The sequence below is a fragment of the Apis dorsata genome, unplaced genomic scaffold, assembly GCF_000469605.1.
Source record: "Apis dorsata unplaced genomic scaffold, Apis dorsata 1.3 scaffold_292, whole genome shotgun sequence".
Classification (NCBI taxonomy): domain Eukaryota; kingdom Metazoa; phylum Arthropoda; class Insecta; order Hymenoptera; family Apidae; genus Apis; species Apis dorsata.
Genome location: NW_006263567.1, coordinates 523,620 through 529,103, shown reverse-complemented (window position 1 = coordinate 529,103; position 5,484 = coordinate 523,620). Strand labels below are relative to the sequence as shown.

General features: G+C 41.9%; 1 protein-coding gene and 1 long non-coding RNA gene across 2 annotated transcripts in view; both read left to right on the top strand.

Moving 5' to 3' along the window:
• The window catches only part of LOC102675236, a 181,283-nt gene that overhangs the window by 94,065 nt on the left and 81,734 nt on the right, over positions 1-5,484 (top strand). The gene's annotated exons all lie outside the window — the stretch shown is intronic.
• LOC102678166 overlaps positions 1,754-5,484 on the top strand; it is a 17,870-nt gene continuing 14,139 nt past the window's right edge. The window contains exon 1 of the long non-coding RNA XR_421988.1: positions 1,754-1,767. This is a non-coding gene — a long non-coding RNA (uncharacterized LOC102678166). The remainder of the gene's footprint in view (positions 1,768-5,484) is intronic.

The window sequence follows — 5,484 nt, the reverse complement described above, 5'->3', positions numbered from 1 at the left end:
TTATTCGTCCGTGTCACGCCCCCCCCCCTTCCCCCCACAATCTTAATTAATTAGCGATTAATTTTGTTACATTAATTGTATTTTAGATTAATTACTGTTCCTTCAACTCGATTATTATTTCAGAATCGAATTCATTCTGTCTTGAAGCGTATTCAGAATTTTTATGCTCACAAAATTTTCTCAGATTTCTTTGCAATTTGGCTCATTTCCGAAGAACATTCGAATTTTCTTTGTCTTAAAAAAAAAAACAAAAAAATCCACATTTTCGTTTCGTTTTCGACTTATTGTCGTCGAAAAGAAGAAGAAATTCCCGTTTTCTTCGGTTTATCAGAATTTTCTCTTCATCGTTCCTTCAAAATTCGTTTGGAGAAACAAAAACTTGGCTTATTTTAAGATCGGTTTTCTTTTCCGCGAAAACGAGCGGGATGAAAACAAACTTTAAGGACTAATAATAACAGGGCGACAGTGATTATAACAGGATTAATTGGCCTCCACGTTGAAAGTCGACGCCGCGATAACCGTTCACGACGTCCCGATCGGATCGAGTTTCCGGGGGAAAGAACGGTTTCGGCCTCGAAGAAGAGGCAAAGAGCCGAAGGGACGAAGATTAATGACGGGTTTCGTCAGATTACGCGTAATGAGCGGACTCGTCCCTCACCCTTCCCATCCTACGATCCCTCCCCCTTTGAAAAACTGTCCGGATCCTAACTGCGGCCAGAGATTATTCCCTGTGTCCCTTAAAAATGAGTGAGAGTGGAACCACTGTCCAGATAAACGTTCCATTTACCTTCATTACTTTTTTCTTCTCTCGCTCTCTTTCTACCTTTTCAGATCGATCAGAGAATACGATCTCGCCTCTTCGTTAAAAGGAGTTAACTTGTTAACTTTTAAAACGAATATTAAAACTCGTTATGGAATCGAAAATATATCTTCAAAAAATAAGAAATCGGACTACGATAGAAGGAAATCCGAAAAAGAATTGATTTAACGATACAATGATTGTATAATAAAGGATATCTCATCTCAGAGTCAAAAGTTGTTCTCATATCTACGTATATAACAATCTAAAGATCGAATTGAGAAAAAATAGCACGAAAGAAATATTCTTCCCGGACAACGATCATACTCGTAGATAAAAAAAGAGAAAATAATAATCAGTGCAGGTTAAAACATCGCGCTCGTCCACCTTTGCACCCGAATCCAGAAAATACATAAATATATAATGCTAAAAAAAGAAGGGGGAGCCGTTGCGCCACCCATCCGGATCTCTAATTACGCGTCTGCGGGGGTGGAAAGCATGAGAACCGGGCCGCGTTGGCGCAAAGGGTTGGGAACCGACCTAAAAATAGCCGGGGCTCGGGTTAATTTTCCAGCGGGCGGAAAAAAGGAGGGTCGGGGAGGGAGAGGTGGGGAGGTGCGTTTGAGGGGCGGTCGACGTGCGTTTAAAACTTTCCTTTCGGCTCCGAGGCTGGAGAAGTCAAAGCTCCGGCGACAGCCTTTGAGCGGCGAAACCTCCGCTGTTCCGGGGTGTCGAAGAAAGCAGGGGTTGCGAGAAGCGAGAAGGTTCGGTTGGGTTTTCGCTCCGTCGCCTTTCACCTTCCCCAGGGTGTGACCGGCCGGCCAACTGACCGGAAACGCCTCGAAATCGATCGGAGAAACGCGTCCAGTTCCAGGTAGTTTCTTTCGAAGCTCGAGAAAAAGTTTGGTTTCGACGCGGGCGGAACTTTCGTCGATCCGATATTTTTGGATTTTCGTGGAATTTCGAAAGTTTGTTCGACTCCTGAAAATTTCTCGATGGTTTGCTTGTTCCTCGATGGATACGCGCAGCAATATTTTTCTATTAATAACGTTCGAAACGATGGAGGTATTGGGAAATGGTGGATTTTTATCGTGGATTCGGGCGACGATATCTTGCGAGCATTGCGAGTTCGAGTTTGGAAGTGGGACGGTGAATGAAATCGTAAATTCGCACGATGGAATTCACGTTTGGTGGGGCTAGTAATATCGGGAATCGTGTATCGTTGTTGATGAACGACGTTGTTTGGAAGGACGAAGTTGAAAGTATCGGTGGTCCTCGCGTACGTACGGGAGAATGTGGAATAATGGAGAAATAATGCAGAAGCTTTAAGGGCGAGAAATTCAAGCGGGTTAGATTGATGAGGTTTGCCCGAACTTGGTCTTTTCTTGATAACTTAGGGGGAGGCTCGCTTGTTTTTCCATCATCCATCACTCGCGAGAGATACGCGAAAGAAGGTAAAGAGGGCCATAAAGAGCGGCAAATATTTGCGACGACACCAAGGTCATCGAAGAATCCTTATATCGATTCTCGATGAATACATTTAATCGATCCCTCTAAGCGTCGCGATATCCTGATTTGGAATCTTGGATAGATCGTTATTATTATTATTACTCATCGACTGTGATTTTTTTCAAAAGTTCTAATCTTTCGAGAATTCTTCTCGAAATTCTTTCGAAATTGCGTTATTTCTACTCTTCAACTTCCCTCTCTCCTCCCCCTTTAATCCTATATACAGTTTGAAATTACTTGTTGCGAATTCAATTCGAACGAAAAATTCCTCGCGCACGTCAAAACTTGAAATTTAAATTAAAATAAAAGAAGAGAGACTGTCTAAGGTATACACGACCGTATATACATGTATAGGAGAAAAATAACGTATAAGGAAGGAAACACGGGGGTCGAAGAGGCAATTTGAAACAGTCACCCGGAGCAATGGTAGTAGGATGTCTACGATGTCAGGTGGAGAGAGACAATTTTCGTTTGGACGGTTCGTATTTGGGGAGGCGAAGCCCGCCCTCGAAAACCACCCTCGAACGCGGATCAAGGGCAAGAGGAGGGGGAGGGGGAGAAACTTTTCCATTCGGCGGAGAAGATACTCTGCCGGTTTCTCCGCTAACGACGGAAAACGAGCTCGGGACCTTCCGCCGTAAATCCGTCGCGCCAGGAAACCGGAAGTGGAGGGTAACCGAATCGTCCTTGGGGGAAAGAAAGAAAGAAAGAAAGAAAGAAAGAAAGAAGGGAGACGGGGGATTCTTGTTAATCTCGCGAGCGATTTCCCGTGCAGCGGGGGAGGGGGACGGAGAGGAAACACGGCGGACGATGCGTGATGCATGAACCGGAAGTGGGGTGGCCCCGCGTGTCTCGCATACTCTTCGACCGTTTAAAGAACACGAGGGCCCGTCTTCCCGCGCGGGAATCGAATTCCTTCTCGTTCTATATCTCTCGATTTATCCTTTGTTATCGCGTCTTGTCTTCTTTTCTTTCTCTTTTCTTTTTTCCGTTCGTCTTTGAATTTCACTGATTTCAGCTTCGAGAAGAGAAAAAGATATCTGTCCGATCCGATTCCAAATCGGTCAAATTTGATGGAACTGCGAAGGAGATGTTATGTAAGAAAATAAGATGGGAGATAAAAAGGAGATATTGGATCTTTTTCAATTCCAACAATCAGAAATTATTGCACCGGGGTGTTTTGTATTAGACGCAAACTGGGCGAACAATGTGAAGGGGAGGGGAAAGTGGGATGTCTGGATATGGCTCCCGCGGGAAAAACCAGCCGATCTTTCGCGCCCTGATCAACGGTTCATCCCTTCTCCTTCCCTTGCTCCCCACGTTTCGTTCCAATAGCTTGCCTCGACTCGGAGAAACGCCGAAAATTGACCGGAAAATTTATTCGAATATATCCTTCTATTTTATAGGAATACCTAAACCATAACGGTTAATCCACGCATACACATACTCTTATTCCTTCGTGTTATAAGTTTTTAAAAAAACGAGATAAAATTATTTGTATATTAATTATTCGCAAATTTTTCTTTGCCACGTCGAATCGACAATTAATCCTGTTTATTAAATCTAGATTTCCGATATCTAATTGAATAATCGTCGCACAATGTCGAAAGATATTCTATTCTATGAAAATATCGTAAATTAATTTATCCAGATAAATTAATTAAATAAATTATTTTTCTGGAATATTCAATCACAATTATCTCTAATCGTAGAGATATACACGAAGTGGAGAGAAAGTCGAAAAAATTTTGTAATTTTATTAATTATTTTCGATGAAAAAAAAGGACAAACGATTCTCGAATCTGATTGAATTCGCGGATATTCATTTTTTTTTTAGTTATTATCGCAAAGCGTAGATTTTCTCTTTTCTTTTTTTCCTTAACGAAAATTTGAGTGGAATAGTTGGCATAATAATAACTCGGCGTAGAAGTAAAGTTATAATATTATTTCGCGTAAAGGAATATTTGCAGCGGTTGAAATGCAGGCTTCGTTGTCGGATACCTGCTAAAATATTACTTATCTACGGGCAAATACGTAAATACTTTGGGTTTCAGTTCTCTGTATATAGCGAATATTACGCGAGAAATTCTTGAAAACGTTTCTATGGTTACATTCTACGTGAAACCGGAGACACGAGATAACCAAATACACGTTTAACTTGCAAAATTTCATTCCTAGAATTATTTCAGCAAACAAATATTCCTCTTCGTTTCCAAACCAGATTTTTTCTCTCTCTCTCTTTCAGAAAATTTTAAAATCTTCTTGTAAAATTTGAAAGATAGAATTGTGTTTTAATCTCAATCATAGATTGATCCACAGACTTATTTATGCAATCGATAAACGACCGATTAAATATTCTATCCACCCTCAACTTAACCTTCCCTCAGGCAACAACCCCTTACCGGTTAATGGTTTTCCATATCTCTTCGAACTTGCGAATCTCGAATCTCGGGGACTGCGTTGGCCATTAATAACTGGCCAACACGAACCACGCACCCATTCGAACTAAATTGGATTAATAAAACCGGATTAGCCTCGTTTAAATTCGATAAATCGAGAACGTGGCCCTCGTCGGGGAAAACTCGTGAAAACTCGTGTGTCTCGCGTGCTAATCATACGAAATACGTTTACGAATGATTTAACGATTCTTATCATCCTTTTATAGCCAAAAAAGGAAACAAAGAAAGAAAGAAAGAAAGAAAGAAAAAACAGCCAAAAGAGATTGAAGATTTTTATTCCATCCGCTGCATCGATACAATTGCTACTTCGCCGGTACTCGCCTCACGCTCGCCTTTTTTACAACCCCGTGTCCCCCCAGGTCACGTTTGAATTTTTCCGCACACGTGGCTGGCTCTCCGCTCTCGGTCATAAAAGAGCCAACGAAGCAATTGAAAACTCGAGCCGCGGTTTATAGGCATCCGCCTGTATATTTCAGACGTTTCCACCGGACCTTTCTTCTCTGCTTTCACACTTCTACTAGGCCTACCTTTTCGTACCTAACAAAAAAAAAGAAAAAAGGAACTCCTTACTTTTTTCTTTCCCTCCCTCGCGTCGCTTTAATCCTCCAAAATTCTCCATCTCTCTTCGAAAACTCTTTATCTCCCCTCGAAAACTCCCCATCTCCCCTCGAAAACTCCCCACCTCCTCTCGAAAATTCCCCACCTCCTCTCGAAAAC